The sequence below is a fragment of the Quercus lobata genome, chromosome 4 (genome assembly GCF_001633185.2).
Source record: "Quercus lobata isolate SW786 chromosome 4, ValleyOak3.0 Primary Assembly, whole genome shotgun sequence".
NCBI lineage: Eukaryota > Viridiplantae > Streptophyta > Magnoliopsida > Fagales > Fagaceae > Quercus > Quercus lobata.
In genome coordinates this window covers 51,995,323-52,016,495 of record NC_044907.1, presented here as the reverse complement: position 1 = coordinate 52,016,495, position 21,173 = coordinate 51,995,323, and the positions used below count along the sequence as shown (strand labels likewise).

General features: G+C 32.7%; 1 long non-coding RNA gene across 1 annotated transcript; it reads right to left on the bottom strand.

The window, feature by feature from the left end:
* Positions 1 to 12,173: 12,173 nt before the first annotated feature.
* LOC115987940 lies at positions 12,174 to 13,169 on the bottom strand. Its single transcript, XR_004091267.1, has 2 exons — positions 12,548 to 13,169; positions 12,174 to 12,444 (listed from the first exon to the last, which is right to left on the bottom strand). It is a non-coding gene; the product is annotated as an uncharacterized LOC115987940 (long non-coding RNA).
* Positions 13,170 to 21,173: the final 8,004 nt, after the last annotated feature.

The window sequence follows — 21,173 nt, the reverse complement described above, 5'->3', positions numbered from 1 at the left end:
GGAAAAATCAGATCTACATCTAATAATGATGTAAATCTGTTTTATTTCAAGAAAAATCTAGATCTACACCTAATAAAGATGTAGATCTGTTTTATTTTAAGAAAAAGAATTGCTCACGTGTAGATTATTTACATTCAAGAAAGAGATTGTATCAATCACATAAAAAAACAATCATGCTTTAAGCAAAACAACAATTAACAATTCATGCTATGGATAAAACATTCATCACCACAAAAAGATAGCATAAAAAAGAGAGGGTGATTGAAAACAATCTCTTGCATGAGCACTCCTTGTTCTTGAGAGGATGTTTTAGGGTATTCAGCTATCTTGGAAACCTAAAAACCCTAATTTAAGCAGCAAATCTCAAAGAGGATCAACAAATATCAGCAATTTGAGAGCCTCAAAATGTGTGCCTCTGAAAGCGTAAAAATATTTGTTAAATTATGAGGTTCAATCTCTATTTATAGTGGTTAGAGGGCTCTAAAAAATAGGTACAGACGATTAGGGTTTGAATTTGAACGCATCCTTTTGCAAAAAGATCGAAAAGGGTGTGCCTTATTGTCACCCAAAGCCCAATACATGGAAATTCAGCTCTTTTAGAGTACCATTTGGCACTCCAAAAGTGCTGAATTGGCCTTTGGACTCCGATCGTTCTTTTGCGTTCAGGTTCCGTTTGGACTCCTCTTCTAGAGTTTTTTGGCCGATCCTTGTACCTAAACATGTTTTCATCCTCCGTCTATGATTTTTCATCCCTTTTCTAGATAACTCGGGCTATTTAAAAACAATTATCTTGTAGATAAATACCCTAAAATAAATCTTGATAAAGTTCAAAATGCAATCATATTTAAACACTAATTATCAACCAATCACAAAATTATTTAATTAATTTTAATGGCTTAACCAATGAGAATTAATTTAAACTAATCATGTGTGGTCAATCTTACCTAGACACAATGCATGTTGACCGTGCAAACTTGATCATGCAATATCTTTCAATCCGATGGCCCGATTTGAAAATAGGAAACACCGTTGCGATCGTTAGAATCTCAAAATCATTTTTATGATATGTAATGAATGAATTAATGCATGTAATGCAAAAACAAGTTGATGCATGTAATGCAAGAACTAATTCATGCATGTGATGCAATTGTGGTACATGGATGGTCATTCAAGTCATTTTGTTTGATTAAATTATGGGTGCAAAATTGAGTGTCTATAAGTACATAATCCAAAGGCGTATAAGAGTTGCAGCAATATCTTTCTTTTTTTTCTTTTTTTTTTTTGTTTTCTAAACTCACAAGTTCAATAGTTGGGGGCTAGGGTTTCAATTTAAAACATTGGGAAGACTAGGTTTTCTATCTCTACCACCTTATTTAAATAGGAGCTTAATGAGCTTTTAAATAGGCTCTCCTATTAGATTACACAAACCCAAACAAAAATAGCCAATTAGAATAAATGTTGCAAGCTAAATCAAAAATCTTATAACTTGATAGATCATGACAGGTATCAAGTTTCATTAAGTCTTGATAGATCAGTAGATATCGAGGAGGTATCGAAACCTACAATTTTACCTTTTCTTGAGCAATTTCTTAAGCAGTCTTGTTTTCAATAATACCACTTGTTTGTCACTTGTGCTTTTTTTTTTTTTTAGTAAATAATAATACTTGTTAGAAAACACACGAAAATAGTAATATTAGTGTTTTAAATCGGGTTTATAATACATTACATAATCACAGTACAACTACAAAAGGGCCTAACCTTTGTAGTTGTAGACTAGGATTTTGAGAACTTGTGATAAGTGCAATTATATTCGTTAGTTCACACGATAAATGGGATCTTGAGTAATGAAAATTTTATTATGTAAGCTTTATTTTGTGGATAAGGCTAAGTAACACTACAAGAAAAGATTCTACTAGCGAGGGCCATATGCCCTCGCAAAAATTCAAATATCGTCGCAAAAACTTATTAGCGAGGGCATATGGCCCTCGAAGACCATCGTATTTGCACTTGTTAGTAAAAGAGATTTTGTGACCATACCTTCGCAAATAAATAATTTACAAGGGCAATCTATCTTTGCTACTGAACAAATTTGTCCTCACAAATATATTACCAAATGACAAGAAAAGTCGACGACTTATTTTTAGTGAGGGGAAATAGTCATCGTTAACAACTATTTGTGAGGACCTTCATACCCTCGCAATTATTTATTTGTGAATTCCAAATTGACAACATACTTTTTAGTGACAAATAATGGCATCGCTAAAATTTATTTGTGATGACTTTTAACCCCTCGTAACTTATTTTTAATGAAGGGAAGCAACCGTCGTTAATATCTGTGAGGACATTTATACCCTCGCAATAATGACATCGCTAAAATTTATTTGTGAGAGGTTTTAACCCCTCACAACTTATTTTTAGCGAGGGGAAGCAGTCATCGTTAATAACTATTTGTGAGGACATTTATACCCTCGCAATAATGGCATCGCTAAATTTTATTTGTGAGGGCTTTTAACCCCTCGCAACTTATTTTTAGCGAGGGGAAGCAGTCATCATTAATAAATATTTGTAAGAACATTTATACCCTCACAATAATGGCATTGCTAAAATTTATTTGTGAAGGCTTTTAACCCCTCGCAACTTATTTTTAGCAAGGAGAAACAGTCGTTAATAACTATTTGTAAGAACATTCATACCCTCACAATAATGGCATCGCTAAAATTTATTTGTGAGGGTTTGCAGCTTATTTTCAGTGAGAGAAAACAATCATCGTTAATAACTATTTGAGAGGGACTTTGTCATCACTATAAAGTTATTTATGACCAAGTTTTTATGTCATCAATGGTAATATTTTATATAATTATTGAAATATTTTATAATTTATTTATTTATAATTTATTTTATACTATTTTTGTTTAACTATCATGTTATGATAGTACAATAACTACTAAACATTGATACAATAGTTCAATAATTACTAAAAATGATCCATCGAAAGATAAAAATTCATGTAAGTTCAAACTTTAAAATATAAAATATACAAAGAAATCCTGAAATTAAACCTTGTTTTAAACTTAAACAACTATTTTATGACAAGATCTATATTAGTCTTCCTCTGAGTCACTCTCCAAATTGTTTTCAACCTCTATGTTATTGTTTGAGTTGTCCTCTTCATCTTTGCTAGTACCATCCTATAAAATAAATAAAAGAAACATTAAACATGAGTTAAAATGAAACAATTAAAGTGAATTTGTATTTGTATCAAATCTAATCATATAATAATATATCATAAACAAAAGTAAATTCCTTACGGTGGATAAGCTATATGCAAGGAAAGCTGTAGTTCAACTTTCCTTTTCAGTAAAGAGGTTTTGAGACTAGTTAAAAAGTCAGGTTTTCTATTCATTGCTTTGTATTTAAAAGTGTACAGCATCCCTACCTATTGCTCATGGAGGCATAAAGCAACCACAAGAGCGGTTACCAGTTCCGGTATCCCTAAACCGCTCAGGGTAACTTTTTTTTAATTTAACAATAACAATAACTTAATTTGATTACTTAACCCACTATCAAAATTAAATATAAATTAAAATAATATAACAGTTGTGTAAAACGTAAACCACAAAACACATATGATATACAAAATTAAATACAAAACCTATACACAACTGTCAAAACAGTAGAAAATGTAAAATAATATAACATTATAATAGATGCAATATGTAAACCACAACAAACCAATAGAAAGTTGTAGAAGATCCAAGAGGTAAAAGCATAAGTTTGAGAATGTACCGTGGTAGCTGGATTTATGTCAAATTGTTGGGGAATGCCCATCAACTACAACTTTTGTGCAAACTTCTCCTCAAGCTTCTCCATAACTTTTGCAAGTTTGGAATCCATTTCTTGTCTAAGATGTGCCTCCAAATCTTCTTTTTCTTTTGTAAAATCTTCTCTGCAATGTTTGCTACAACCTTTACCGGATAAAGTTAAGCCGTACACATGCTTAGTCTTAATACCTATTCCCATGCCAAGAATACGACCATGACTTGGTTCACCAGCCACTTCATGAAAGATCTGATAATCATTTGTCTTAGTACCTTCGGAAACAACTTTGGCCTTTATGGCATCCATTTTTTCCTACACAAATAAAAACCACGTGGATAATCAAAACAACAAAAAAACTAAAGTTGTTAACAAAATTAAATTTTGGTATAAGTTGCATCCATATAATGTCTTAGCATGACCAGTTGCCCATTCTTTGCCATCCTTCTTTGTGTGAAATTTCTTATAGCAATCAATGGGGCTAGGCTCAGAACCCGTCTCTAGGTACTACAATATTTAAAAGAAAAAACAGCATTGGTAAACTTATTAAACTATGTAAATACACAATAAAATGTAAAACTATTTGATAATAATATAATATACCATTTCATATCTGTACTTGGCCATTGGTACAAAACCTGTAGTGGAAAAAATTTTAGACTTATTTTTGTTGTCCGTATTTGTCGAACTTGTCTCCTGCACGCAAAATTCATACACTAGAACATTAGTTTCTACGAAAATATTAACAAATAATGGTTAGAGAGAGAGTCAGAGAATTTATGACATGTATTCCATTTACACTCAACCCCCAATCTCCCCCCATCCATTCATCCACCATCTCTTTCCAAAAATGGGTAGGAATGAAGGAAGGACCATTCTTGTAACGATCTTCTTTCTTTTCATACTTCCGAAAAATTGGATTTCTTATGCGAAACATCCAATCAGAATAGCGGTGCTTCACTGATTCTACAAACGCTTTCTTGACTTCCTCATCTGGCTATTTATGCTTAAAGCATTGAGCTCTATATCGAGCATATAAAGTCTCTAGCTCAGAATTTGGGTACTCTATAAAAGTTGTCCAATCTCCATTAAGTTTTTGGTGAAAAAGAATGGTAATCTCTCGAGTGGCTTTTGGTGTAATAATTTTGAAAATTGAAATCAAACATGTTAACAATATTATATAGCTATGATACCATAATTAATTTCAATAAACCAACATAGCAATAAGTCACTCACTTGCCATCATAAATCTCAATCTCTATTTCACCATCTCCAACATTGATGCCTTTAGCCTTTCCTCGACCCCTCTTTTTTCCAGCATTAGTACCTATTGATAGAACAAATAACAATAAAAAGTTGATAAAGAACATGTACCTATTGAAAAGAAAAAAAAAAGAAAAAAAAAAAGAAAAGAAAAAGAAGCTCTCCTAATAAGGGAAAGAATCATATAATAATATTGTGAAATAAGTTAATAACAAAACATATATCACATTTAGAATCTGTTCTTGATCTCTCACATATTCAAGCACAAGAATATTATTTTAACAGCAAAAGAAATTAATGGAAAAAAAAAATGCTTTAAAGCTTTGATTCCTGACTAATTTGAGTGCATGGTTGCATACCCAGCTACCAGATTGAAGAATTATTAGGCAACATAAGAATTTCAATGCTATTAAGGATATTTTACCTCATGTTAAAAATAAAACTCCCACTCACATTATCTAATTAATGAAAATTATACCATGAAAAAAAAAAGCTAGAAAAATTATTTATCCCTCCAAAAATAACACAATGATTTCATCAATTTCAGTTGGGTATGATACAACAATTCAATAGATTTAAAATATGGACATCCAGTTGATAGATTTTACCCAGAATTTGAGCTGCCCCATTTTCACAACTTCTCAAAAAAAATTTATAGGTAAATGAACCATTCAATAAACACAAAGCACAACCCAACTACACAGGAAATACAACTTCTTAAAATATGCATGTGTCGTGAACAATCTCAACAAAAGGTGCATAATAAGAGAGACAAAAACTCAATAAGATGGAAACATGTAAGATCATCATCATATTCTCAACTAGCCACTTGCAATGATGCTATAGCAATATGATGGATTTGGAACTATTATGCATGATGCAAATCCTTGGTGGAAGTGCAATAATTAAGGTGCAACCAAATCACAACATAAATTATGAATATAAGTAAATGCAATAAAAAAAAAAAAGGTATATAATGTCAATACTACCTATTATAATGGAATTAGAGGCCTAAGGTGCTCTTTCATCAGTTTAAGGCTCAGATGATGGAGGTAGAATTTCTGAGAGCTCCTACTCACAAACTTCATTATAATCAAAGGAAGGTCTAGTTGACTAAGTTTCTTGTAGTTGAGAGTCTTGAGACTCACTAATGCCTTTACCTTTCCTCTTAACTTTCCTTGCCATGCCTACCTACTATTAGGATAACTAACAGTTGTAAACAACACAATGAAAGTAGAATATAAATGTTAATACGATCACAAAAAATAAAGAACACTATTAGTTATATATGTGAAATTACACATGAAACACAGCTCCACCTAACTCACAAAGCTTTTACTTCAATGACATTACAGTGAAGAAAAATATAACTAACAATTTTTTCAGAACTAAATACATGCTCATCATCCTATCACATTGATAAACTATCACATTGATAAATTGAAACAAAAAATTTTAATTGACAACACTTTAATCAATAAATAGTTTCTCAAGTTGTGGTGTCCAAAGGATATCGTCATTAATTGAATTGTTTCCTTTCATCTATTATAATACAATGAAACATGGAAACAATTGAGGAACAACCTCAAAACAAATGCCAAACCACTAGATCAACAAATATAGAAATAAATGGAGATATTGACATTAAATTTTAGATACAATTTATTTAAACTGTTGAAAAATAGAACAAACTCAAACCATAAAATAAACCAAACGTACTATTCTATCACATCAATCCTTAATTTGATTCTGTAAAGCTAGTTATCCTTGTAACATTCATTTATTCAAAGTTAAAGTAGGTCTTATTTATATAGATAGTAAAATATTATTTTAGATGTGTACCTTTGACTGATGGATCACCAAAAGTTGTAAAAGATTGAGCAAATCTGCTAATAGAAAACAGAAGTATGAAATTAGGAATATATATATATATATATATATATATATATATAGAGAGAGAGAGAGAGAGAGAGAGAGAGAGAGAGAGAGAGAGAGAGAGAGAGAGATAAATTAGAGGCGCAAAGAATAAAACTAGGGGGGATAAATCAATACTTGGCACCCTTGTCTTTGATTTCATTCTCTAGCCTCTCTGTGATGAACTGGAGGTGTAGCAAAAAACAAGAAATATATAGCAGGATTTGTGCGGGAAATTTTAGTAGAAAGTAGCGGCAAAGAGTGAAAAAATTATGTGAAGTAGCAGTAAAGAGAAAAATAAAAAATAAATAAAAATCAATGTAGGAAATATTTTAGGAAATATCTGAAAGCTTTTTCAAAGATCCTATAACCATATACAAAACCCATTAAAAATAAAATATATACCATAAATTAGATATTGAAAAAAAAAAAATACAAAGAGCATCTCCACTACTACTAGACTTCAACTCTTAAATATAAAAGGAATAAACAATCTGAAGACCTCAAAACCAAAAATAGGAGAAATTCTATTTTTTATATTTGTGCAAAAAGTTTGATTCTAGCAAAAGATATATTGCAGTGAACCTAATACAACCATTGCTCACATTCTTTTCTATAAAATCAAAAAGGAAGCAAGGTAAAAAACGAAAAGATCTAAACTTTCTTTCCAGGACTTGTGTACATTTTCTTAGCAACCCTAACAAAAGGAAATAAATTTAAACCCCCCCCCCCCCCTGGGGGAAAAAAAAAGCAACAATCTTTTTCACATTATGCCCTATTTGAAGTAATGGGTTTTGTTTTCTTGACCGTTTGAAACAATCCAAAATATCTTGAAGACACAATAAATAGGCCAATAATACTGAAAAGTAAAGAGAGGCTGCATCAATTGATTGCCGAAGAATAGGTATGGGAAAAATGCAAAATAGAGTTTGTTTGTTTCTATGAGGCATTTTGTCAAACAAGTTGTGAACTTTTCTTTTTGAATTTGGAAATTTTTTGGAAAAAAAAAATGCAGGTTTTTGATTTGAAGGATGTGAAGCCGCATGAGTTTGTACAGTATGGTTTGAAATGTTTAGAGATGTTGGCTGGGATTGGTGACTCTTGTGCCAAAGACACTTGTGAAAGGTTAAGAGTTGTGGTATGTTAAGTGTTTTGAGAGAGTTTGAGAGAACCAAGTAGAGAACTAAGATTGAATAAGTGAAGAGTTGAGGAAGTGTGTAAAAGGGAGGAAGCCATGAGGGCCATGACCACGAACACGAATCATTCAATCTGACCTCTGAGACTGAGTCCGAAGTGAAAACTGGATAGAGTGAAGAGAGCCATTAGAGATATGGAGAGAGATTCTGATTTGTAGAGTGTAATTAATACCGTTAGATTGGGTCTTGATATTTTTGGATTATAAGTTTATAACCATTGATTCAATTTTGGGTTATTGTATTTGTGCCACACGTGACATGGCCCACACTGCCATTGATATCACTGAGTGGAGTGCTAAGTTTTTTCTCTCATCAAAACCGTTGATTTGAATATTAATTTGAGTTAACGGTTGATATGGGTATTGGGAATTTGTGTGAGAAAAAGTTAGCTGCTGTTTTGGTTTACGAGTGTGTTGGCTGGCACTGCTGGGCTACTCCTGCTAGCTACTGGCATTTCAATCACTCTACATGACAAATTTGTATCCGATCCTACAAAAATCTGCCACTTCCTTTGCTGGACTGCAATATTTGAACATAGTTATAAGCATTAATCTTTGCAAATTTCTCCCATTTCCACTTATCAATGGCTCTGGAGTCAAAAATCAAAGATAAAAAGTTAGGCTTATAATTATATCTATAAAAATAAACCAAGGATAACATTTTTAAACACAAGAAGCTCCAGAAAGATAAAAAAAGATTAGACCCACTTTAGCAATTTACTTAACAGAAGCAACACCCACCTCAAAAATTGAAGAGAATTTTTTGCAACAAGTAAAAGAAACTGACTTTACTAGTACACAGAGAGAGAGAGAGAGAGAGAGAGAGAGAGAGAGAGAGAGAGAGAGAGAGAGAGAGAGAGAGAGAGAGATGAACTAGGTACAGTGCAAGTGCTAGCTCATTGAAAGAGAATTTGTTTGTGTGAGATTGAGGGAGAGAAATTTGTGTGTGTGTGTGTAAGAGAAAGAGAACGAAAGAGAGAGGGAGAAGGGGAGAAATGTTCTGGAGATAACTAGAAAAACAAAAAGTCAAACAAAGAGTGAAGATAGATATTGGGGGTAGGTGTATGAGTGTGGAGGAGAAAAAACAAGAAAAAAAAAAACGCATGGATGAAAAAAAAATAATAAAAAAAAAAACTAAAGAAAGAAAGGAAAATAATATAAGGAATAAGAAACCAAAATTAAGTAACATTACTATGATATTTTCACAATAAATTTCAAGTGACAAATTGTTATTAGTTGATATTGGTGAGTAAAAAAATAATTTAAATAGTGGGTTCAAATTAGAACTAGTAACAACTTTCCACATAAATTTTGTTGTGAAAATATTGTGTAAAATGTTGTGAACATAACACTTCTTATTAAAAAATATAGTTGTTAAAAAAAGAATAAATGATGATTAAAAAAAGAATAAACAATTAATGAATAAATAATATTTAAATGAGATAGAGAATGGGATAGAGAATCTGTTGGAAAGTGTATTTGAAAAAGTGAGTAGATAAAAGCTAAATGTCACTGTCACTCTCCAAACAAGAAAAAATTTAAAAAGACTGCTGGTGATGCTCTTAACGTGTAAAAAAATTATTTTATCTATTTCAAGGCTACAATGATTGTTTATGTCAGCAAAGACTGCTACGGATATGAAATGGCACCATGAAAAACATGTTAATGATGGTGTGTTATGACATCCAGCAGATTGTGAAGCTTGGAAAAAATTTGACCAAATTCATGAGTCATTCGCAATGGATCCCCGTAATGTTAGGCTTGGACTAGCTATAGATGGGTTTAACCCATTTAGAAATATGAGCATTAAATACAGTGTCTGGCCTATTATCTTCCCCCTTGGATGTGCATGAAGGAGCCTTACTCATTGATGTCATTACTTATACCAAGCCCAAAGGGTCCTAGGAATGACATTGATGTATTCTTGAGGCCGTTGATTGATGAGCTAAAAGAATTGTAGGAAGATAGGGTGTGTACATATGATGCTTCAACAAAGGAGAACTTTCAGATGAGAGTAGTAGTGTTGTGGACTATCCATGACTTTCCTGCATATGCTGTTATATGCTGTTATTTTTGGTTGGAGTACAAAGGGAAATTTGGCGTGTCCTTGTTGTCATAGTGAGACTACTCATTGTAGGTTACGAAATGGATATAAGATATGCTATATGCGACATCGTCATTTTTTGGCCTTAGAACACAAATGGTGTAATAAAAAGTCACAATTTAATGGTAAAAAAGAAAGGAAGACAACACCCAAACGGTTAAAACAAATTCGTCCATTAAAGCCAATTATATTTGGGAAAGGCCAGAAAAAGCTATTTCTAGAAGGGCACGGGTAGTTTCATAACTGGAAGAAGCATAGCATTTTTTTTGAATTGTCATATTGGAGAACACTTTTGTTACGTCACAATTTGGATGTGATGCATGTTGAAAAAAAAAATTTGATAGTGTGATTGGGACAATTATGAATATTAAAGATAAAACAAAGGATTCTTTAAGCACTTGTCTTGATCTAAAAGAAATGGGCATACGACATACGCTCCACCCCATAGAGATTAATGGGAAGATAGAGTTACCCCCAGCTTGCTATACACTGTCAAATGATGAGAAAAGGGCCATATGCTTATGGCTAAAAAATTTTAAATTTCCAGATGGCTACTCTGCAAATTTATCTCGATGTGTGAATATTTGAGGAGAGAAAAATTTATGGTATGAAGACTCATGATTGTCATGTTTTCCTAGAAAGATTACTCCCACTTGTAGTGCGTGACCTTTTACCTAAAAAAGTATCTGATGCTTTGACTGAGTTAAGTAACTGTTTCAAAGAATTGTGTTCCAAAGTGTTACGAGTGGATGATTTAGATCGTCTTGAAACCCAAATTGCAATAACCATCTGTAAATTAGAACAAATTTTCCACCTTCTTTCTTTGATGTAATGGTTCACTTGGCCATTCACCTATCTTGGGAAGCTAAAGTTGCAAGTCTAGTGCAATACAGATGGATGTATTCAGTTGAGAGGTAAGGTTTACAAAATTTCATTATAATGTAAATTACAATTGACCCTAGTATTTTATTTTTAATAAAATTTCTTATTATGCCTTCAAATATAGGTATTTGCACAAGCTTAAGAATTATGTAAGTAATAAGGCACACGCAGAAGGGTCTATTGCAGAAAAGTATTTAGCAGATGAATGTCTAACATTTTGTTCCTGCTATTTACATGGAATAGAAACCAAATTTAATCGGGTAGAGCGAAATTATGATGGAAGTACTTCCGCATGTGCAAATACCTCTCAATTGTCCATATTCTCAACGCCTGGACAACATTTAGGGAAAGCAATAAGGTGTGAGTTGAATGATGATCTTCACAATGTAGCAACATTTTATGTCCTTCAAAATTATGTAGACACTGACCGATTTGTTGAGTAAGATGACCCTCACAAAAATTACTTCTTTTATATTCTCAATGATATGATATTAAAATTGATTAGGATGTAGGGGTGTACACGGTTTGGTTCGGTCGGTTTTAGAGAAATTTTTTGCACCACACCTATAAGGTGCGGTTTCACCCTATACTGAACTGTACCTCACTTTTGGAAGATAAAAACCGATCTACATAAGATGCGGTTAATCCTAACGGCTCGGTGCGGTTCGTTCGGTTATATGGACTAAATTTTTAAAAATTCCTATGTTAAGTTTTGGACTTCAAAGCCTTAAAAAAATATCATTTTGAGCCCATTATGATTTCTTTTTAACTAAGCCTTTCTCTATTAAGTTTCAACCACAAGAAAACAACTCCAAATCTGTCACCAGACTCGTAATCAAGTCTCAACAATAATTCAACTTTAATTCATCCTGTCAAATTAAACATGTACTTATTAAATACATTAACACATACTAAGAAATCTAAACCTGTCACAATATTTCTAATCAAACACACAACTATTAAATATCAAGTCTCAACCATAACAAGAAAATCCCAACATAGCAACAACATTAACATTACTATTTCTATCATAGTAATCACATCAAATATAAGTAGTAGCACAACCCCAAAGAGTAGTAGTGCAGCACTACAAAATAGTCAGGTAGTGCTTGAGAAGCACTATACAAATATACATAATAGATGTTGGACCAAAATATACAACTGGTACAATACACAACTACATATTTTTCACAAAAAATGAATAAGACTAATAGTGTGTTCATTCAATGCTTGTGTTGTCATAGCTGAAGCTGAATCTTTTAAATTACCCCTGATATTACAAGAAAATAACCAAAATAAATAAATAAATAGAATCAACAAGAAACATTAGTGAGCATAAAATAAAACTAAAACAAAGTAGGTGTTAGGGTTACCAAACAGAACTACATAGTGGCAGAGCCACGGTGGAGAACAGAGATGAAAAGGAGATTGACTGTCTTAGCCTCTTAGGTATTAGAAATTTCGTGAGACCTTGAGAGGAAGGTCTTTCTTTGTGAGAGAGTGAGACTGAGAATTAGAGATGAGTCTTGAGAGTGAGACTGAGAGCTTGTGTTCTTAAATAGGGAAAGGTTAGGTCGGAGCCTAAGATTGAGTATTTGAGAGGGAACAACTACTGTTTGTTCGGCGGGATTAGGGTATGGAAAAAAAATTATGTGGCTGAGTGCAAAAGAGAAGAGAAAAATGGTTGGTGGAAGCCTGAAAATCTGAGATTGAGAGGGAAATACTATTAATTGTTCGGCGGGATTAGGGTTTGGAAGAAACATTATGATTATGTGGCTGATTGAGAGCAAAATAAGAAGAGAAAAATGGTTAGGTGAGTGCTGAGATTGAGAGGGAAAAAATAATGTTTGTTCGGCAGGATTAGGGTTCGGAAGAGAAATGAAGGTAGCCATAAGCTATCAAGCTGATGAGTAATGAATGACTGAGTTCCTGAGTCTGAGAGGCGAGAGTTTGAGACTTGAGAGAAGCAGAGTGAGAGTCTAAAGAAAAGAGAGGAAAAATGAGAGCAGCTGAGTAAAGAAGAGAAGACTTGTATGGCTGAGATCAAAAGAGAAAGAAAAAAAATCTTGCACGGACTGACTCAATTAATGATAGGCATGCTTTTTTTATTTTTTATTTTAATTTTTTAATATATATTTTTTTCAAAAAAACGCAAGTGGTATGGCTGTGTCACACTAACCCATTCGGCCACAGCATTCTTTTTATTTTTTTAATATATATTTTTTCAAACAATGCAAGTGGGAGACACTGAGTAACTTGGATAAGACCACTCAAAGACTCAGAGGACCGTTCCTCCTGACACACGCAAAGCCTCACACATGTTAACAGTTAACCTTTTCTTTTATTTAAAAATTTCTTTTGATAAGGAGTGACGCACTGACGCCTGGACGAGTGGACATTGGACAACCTTTTTTTTTTTTTTTTTTTTTTTTTTTTTTTTTTTTTTTAATTCTGACACTAAAACGACGCCATTTTAAACCTGACAGTAAAATTTTAAAATAGTTCCAAAACGGCGTCGTTTTAAATCAGATTTTTAAAAAAAATAAAAAAATAAATGCAACGGCGTCGTTCTAATTTAAATGGTTCCTTCTTCTTCCTTTACTTCTCTCTGTTTCACACTAAACTGCAAGTCTGCAATCGGTACTCTCTCTCTCTCTGTCTCCCTCTCAACTGATGAATGATTATATATATTATATATGTTTAACTTAAATATATATATATATATATATATATATCGGTTCGGTTCGGTTTCTCTTCGGTTTGCAGATCTTGCTGTCGACCACCGCACCGGCCGACTTCGGTAACGGAAGAAGCCTACCGATCATCGCGTCGGGAACCTTCGGTGGAGTTATCAACGGTCGGATCGGCGCAGTTTCGGGCGGTTTTGTCGGCACTGGTGAATTCTTGAACAGGCCTAACAGATAATACACTTTTTGCGAGAGATTTTTAATTGTTTCTCTCAAATAATATGGAGGGAGAATTTCCCTCCAAAATATTAGCATTTGTGACGGCTATAACACATAATTGCGATAGCTTTTTTTGCTGGTCACAAATATTTCACATTTTATCAAGTATTTGTGAGGGCTTTATTTTGCCATCACAAATAAAATTTTTTGAGAGGACTTTTTGGGTCCGCCATAAATTCTTGGTCGCTAATAAACATTTTTTTACAGTGAAATATTAATTAAAACTGCACTACGGCGTTGAAGGGGTCCAATTTGATTGGAGTTTTAATATGTGCAGCTAGAAGTAGTACAGGAATGGTTCACTTATTTTATATATATATATATATATATATATATATATATATTGTGGATAAGGCTAAGTAATATTAATTAAAACTGCACAGCGGCGTTGAAGGGGTCCAATTTGATTGGAGTTTTAATATGTCTCGCCAGCTAGAGGTCGTACAGGAATGGTTCACTTATTATTATTATTATTATTATATATATATATAGATTCGCTTTCGTGCATGGAAAAACAGACTGTTTCACTGATTTCTCCTCTACAAACACTCCCATGTTCAAAAATGCTAGAAAAACCATAAAGGCATGCTAGGAAGCAAGAACATGCTAGGAAAAGCAATAAAGCATATTATTAAACAAGAAAAAGCTATAAAAAGAAGAGGGTGTGGATTGTAGCTAAAAAGTTACAACCACACCCCTAAACCTCAAATTCAAGGTATGGAACTAAGGAGAGGAAGATAGGGTGCAAGACCACTACCTTGTGATTGTGGAGAAAAAAGGAGAATAAAAGGTGTTTGGATGTGTTTAGGAGAGAAATTAAAGAGAAGAGAGGAATAATCTGCCTAGAAAACAGCCCAAAATCTTTTTTTTTTTTTTTTTGACAAAATGAGGGGCCTGGAAGCATTTATAGCTGAAAACTGACACTTCAGCTTTCGGCGGCCATACAATGTGTGCCGGCCACCATTGTTGACATCTGCAGTTTCAGCTTTTTCTGGTCTAGCTTTGGACGCATATTTGAAGGTCTTCCCGGACTTGGATTGAGCTAATCTTGATATCTCTGGAAAGATCTAGATGTCTAGTTTCTAGAACACTAAATAAATTGAAAATCCAATTGTCGAATAAAAAATTATGGCCTCAGGAAGCGTGCTGATGCACTTTGCCCGATTATCTGGATATCTCATCCGTTTTAACTCTGATTTTGACCCATGAACAGCCATTGGAAAGAGAATCTAATAATATTTACAATGACACTAGTTCCATCCCATTCTGATGATTGGATCAAAATTAGGGTTTCTAGTGCCCCCGAGAGTTAACATCAAGTCAAACTTGGCCAAAGTTGACAAAAATCTCCGAGTGGCTCGAGTTTGTTGTAAAATCATGGAAAATGTCATTTTGGGAGGAATTTGACCAAGTTTGACCCTCGGTCAACCAATTTGACCAAAAAAGGCACTTCGTGTGCTCTGATGCTCGAATGGGTTGCATTACGTCAATCTAGATGTTTCCATGACCCCATGGAGAAAAGATAATATTTTTGAAATTTTCAAAATCTAGCACGCAAATTGAAGGCGGACAAAATACGATATCTACACCTGCACATTATAATTATATTTCCCTTTTAATTAGATCTCTTCTTATGATGGGAATGCGCTGGATTGGTTTCAGTCCTCAACCGGTTGATGAATCCGTTCGTAAATTAGAATGTTCCATATGCATGTTATTATATAATTTTCTCCACCAAACGCTTCGACATATATAAGAAATTTTATATATTCTATTATTTAATTTAATATATTGCACATATATATATATACACATACATACATATATATTTCAATAAATTTGAGTTATATATTTATCTACATATATATACTAGTCGCTAACCCGTGCAATGCATGGGAAAGCACATATATCTACAAAATATATTTAACATTATAGCTACATTTAGTTAGGTTCAAATGACCCCTTCTTGAATTATCAAAAAAATTTTAAATAAGCATGAAGAATGAAAAAAATGTTGGATCAAAGAGGATTTATATGATAGTGGTGGTACCAAGTACTAACCATTCTTCCAAATGTTAAAAATGGTTTACTTACAAAAATAAAAAATTATACACTTAAGAAACATACTGTTAGTTTTTCTAACAACTTATTCAAACTACATACAAAAATAATAAATCATACAGTCCATATTCCATCATAATTTAACCCTCCAAAATTCCATCAAGTTTTTTCCAAAACGCATATTATTCATATGTTTATTGGCAAGTCATGGCAATGTGAGCCTTTAGTTAGGAGTTTGGTACTATTTGTGGTACTTGCGGGTTTCTACACATCATAAAACAAAATTATGTCATAGTTGCGAGGTATGCTAATCAAGCAGCTTTCCTATCATAGAAGTTAATTACAATCACATACTTTAAAAAATTACAATAAGCCATACAGCTATAATTTCCTTTTGGTGTTCAAGTAAATACTTTATAATATTATTCATTATGAAAACTAAAAGGCATGGAATGAGTTTAATGACATGATGAAATAGATAAATAGTACCTAAAAGAAGCAATAAAGTGGGAAAAATTCCTTTATAATTTGAGAAAGATGCTATCTATTCCCTTGAGTAGCTCCATCTCCTCCCCACTTGAAAGTCCAAGATCAATATAACACAACTAAAATAAAAACAAAATACCATGCCCACCATCAAATTATAATAAGGCCAAGTATTAAAGTTTACTAAAGACATATAACCTGGTATTGTAGCTTCTTTAGTGTGTGAAGTGTGAACCCCTCTTTTTATAAGCTTTTGCCACCCATCATTCTCTTCCAAAGAATAAGTAAAATATCCACAAAACCCAGAAAGCAATCAACTTTGTAGAAAGAACAATGTACTGTTAAATTTTACAATTCAAACAAACTGAAAAATCTTTTAGGTTTTTTGAAACAGAATCACTAGGGTTTATGGGGAAAAAAAAAACCATAGAAAATTGTATCATTAAGATAAACAAAAGAAAAAACCTAACAAAAGTAGCACTAACAGTACCCAACAAAGAAACCTTTAAAAAAAATCCAATTTTACTAAGGGAAGAAAATCTCTTCGAAAAACAAAGCAAAGAAACAAACAAACAAAGATGGCATAAATCAAATGGACAACATTTCTTAGGAAGATACAAAGAGAGGTACTGTGCAACTGTTACTCATCAACATGTCTTATATTTATTTGATTTGGCACCTCTTTAAAGCAAGGGAAAGCTTTTAAATCACCATAGCGAACGTATAATGTTCTTATAACACAACAAACAACCAAAACAAATAGGGTGAATTGCAATTGTATTCAATTTTCTAAATTATGAATTCTACAACCCAAAACTACGAAACTTACATAGCAATCAGGATGGCGTAAATTGAATGGACAACGTTTCTTAGGAAGATATAAAGAGAGATATTGTGCAACTGTTACTCATCAACATGTCTTATATTTATTTGATTTGGCACCTCTTGAAAGCAAGGGAAAGCTTTTAAATCACCATAGCAAACATATTATGTTCTTATAACGCAACAAATAACCAAAACAAATAGGGTGAATTGCAATTGTATTCAATTTTCAAAATTATGAATTTTGCAACCCAAAACTAGCAAACTTACATAGCAATCAATGACTAAAATTATTTGACTTACATGAATCAACTTGTTGCTTCTGTAAAATACTAACCTTGTACAAAAATAATCTGGGAGATTGACATAAATGAATTGGGAGAGAGAGAGAGAGCGAGAAAGAATTATATATCAAAATGGTGTATGGGTATTCATAATCTTGCAAGTTTAATAAGAATTTGGAAACTTTCCCCTGGGCTCACCAAGCCAACAAAACATATAAACATCAAAAACAAATATAGAGAATGTTTGTATATTTGAGTTACAACATATTGGCTTCTTCTATTTACCTTCCATAGCCTTAGGATGTTATCTTTAGAAGCAATAGCCACAATAATATCTCCAACACCTGAATATAGAGAACAACTTTAACATTGATAGTGCAAGGAAGTAGAGTTACTAAAACCTTGACCATTAGAAAGAAACAAAAATTGGCAAGCAAAGAATAGATGAAAAAAATATCTTCAAAAACTAAGTAGGATAAAAAAAAATATAAAAATAATTACTAAATTGCTTCAAACATGCAAAGTTCTTAAACAATTCAAATTATGGCATTTGTAGGATGTAAACACTTTAGATTATCAATCACTATACCTTACACCTTTTGGGTTGATGACACCAACAAAAGCGACAACGTCACTGACAAAAATTTAGGTTATCAATATTTTACATATTCAAACTTCCTAACAATGGGAAAAGAAATACCCTTTTCTTTATCCTAGGTTTAGGCCTCTTGTAAACTTCCTTTCCTCTTTTTGTAACAAAGACAACACCACCTTAACAAAAACAGTTCCCATGAATCAAAATTTCTAAGCAAATCTAAATATCCCCATAAAGTAATCTCCAAAAGGATTATAAGTAGAGCATTTAGCAATAGGAAAAATTTTCCTTAAAGGGAAAGATTATTTGAAAAAATTTAGTGACACCCTTCACATTAAAGTTAAGATTCAAAATAACTTTCAATAAAGATGAAAAGTTTTCTAACAGATTATCCTAAATACTTCTGATACAATTTTATGTTCATTTGTAATACAGTTATTTAAAAAGAAGAAAGAGATAGAGAGGTTCATTTGGACAATGAAAACCTCTCTATCTTGCGGTGATCAAATCAAGCCTGCTTCATTTAGTAAAAGTTGAAATTTCTGATTAGCACAGATGTTTCCACAATCCCACCCCATGACAGTTTATAATCCAACCTAGATTGCTTAATGTGCAGGTCACGCTTTTAGGCTCAACCTCAATATGCTTTAATGTGGGCTTGATTCTGATGCCAAAACCCATATCTCCAAGCCACATAAGTAGCTTGCCCTTCCCTTTTTACTATTTCAATCTTGTAGTAAAATTTGATATATTGAAAGGAACCAAAATTGAGAGAGAACCTATATTAGGGTTTTGAGTATTGATAAAAACCAATTCTAAATCAAAAAAAAAAAAAAATCTGAACCAATTTCTTAAATCAAAACCAAGCAAAATAGTCGAACCTAAATCCTATTAAACACTCGAAATTAATATAAAAGATTTTACTTGTAGCTGTTCCAGTAGTCTGATGTTAGGTTGGTTGTGAGGCGAAGAGTTTGTGGCTTACTTGAATTCGCTTACCGTCGTAAGGGAAGAGAGAAAGCTCTGCATCTAGGTTTTTCGTTTTTAGGTTCTTGTGTATGGGTCTTGCAGTATTTGTTGGGTTGAGTTTGTGTTTGCATTTGAAGAAGAGACAGAGACTGAGAAATAGGTTTTTGTATCGAGTTTGTTTTAGGGAGAAATAGTTACGGTGTATAGGGTTTTAGTTTTTTTTTTTTTTTTTTTTTGATAGTTTTTTTTAAAAAAATAATTTTTAAATAATGTTGTTGTGTAAAAATGTGCGAGCCTCAAAAGTTTCGATTATATATATATATATATATATATATATAGATAGATAGATAAAACTAAAGCCTCTAAAGCTCCCACAATTTTCCATATCACCACTATTTTTTAAAAAAAATTCTTTTCTTTCTATTTTAGGTTATATTTAAACCAAACCCTCTAAAGCTCCCACAATTTTCCACGTCACCACTATTTTTTTTAAAATTATTTTCTTTTTATTTTAGGTTATATTTTAAACTATAAAATTGGGTCTTCTTTTCGTTAAGCAAAGGCACTTTGCGTTTGCATAGACCAACACAATCCCAAAGCAAAGCAAAGACTCAGAGACAAAGTGAGAGAGAGAATCTAAAGCACTGAAAATAACCTAAAAAGCATAAATCAGCAAAAAATGGCAGATGATGTGGCAGTGGAGGTCTTCGTACCCGAATGCACCACCATTCCCTCCGGCGACGACTCGGTCTAGGCTGATGTGTCGTCTCTTCTTGAATCCACATGCAAAGGTTCTTTCCTTCTTGCCCTAACTCACTTTCTCTCTCTCGCTTTCCATCTCTGTTTGTTTCCCGAGAAATTAGATTTTTTTTCCATCCTCTAAACTTAAAACTCACCCTTTCCTTCCCCCAAAATCAAAACCCAAAATTCAGATTCTCCCACCGCCGCTGCCGCCGCCACCATGGATCACTGCCACTGCATCTTTTGGTTTTCCTCTTCGTATTATGTGACTCATTCTCTACCAGTTATTATTTTCAATTGAAAATAAAACTCCATACCCAAAGCCTAGGTACGCTTGCTTTCCTCTTTCTCTTCTCTCTAAATTTAAGTTTTTTCAATTGAAACCAAACAGAGGAAAGGCAGCCTACTGAATGATGCAAACAGAGGAATGATTTTTTTTTTTTTTTTTTTTTTAAATTTGGAAATATGATTTAGGTTTTGGTATTGTGGTCTGATTGGTTTTGATTTAGGAAGAACAGATGCTTGACATTGATTTGTAAAGCCATTGCTTTTTTTAATTAGGTATATTTTAGGCAAAGTACCAATGGTTGTTTTTCTTTTATTTTTTAAATTTCTCATTTTAAATCATTTAACAAATTTACCATCTTTGGCTCATATAGTTGTTTCATGTTGACCTTTGGTTCTTTGCAGTTCAATTCTCTACAGGTCCACCAAGTTTCTTTCTTTTTTCTTATCTTGTGCTTCTTAATGAAGTTTAGGTGAATACCAGTTGCTTATTTTGGATTCTCAATTGTTATTTAGGTTCTTTGCGTTAGAATCAGTAAGTAAAGGTATTTCTTTGGTGTGTTTATAAATTTATAATGTAAGCCTACTGTGGGAATTTGATTGGGCTTCTGATTTTGTTGGGTTCATTTGATTGATAATATTGGTGGATATATGCCAATATTTTGCATCATATTTCTTCTTTTTAGTGGGAAAGATACTATCTTTAGGTGCTTTTAAGCTTTATATTATGTTGGTTGCTGTATTAAGTTGGTCGGGTTTTTGATAATAAACCATATTGATAGTAGTAGTT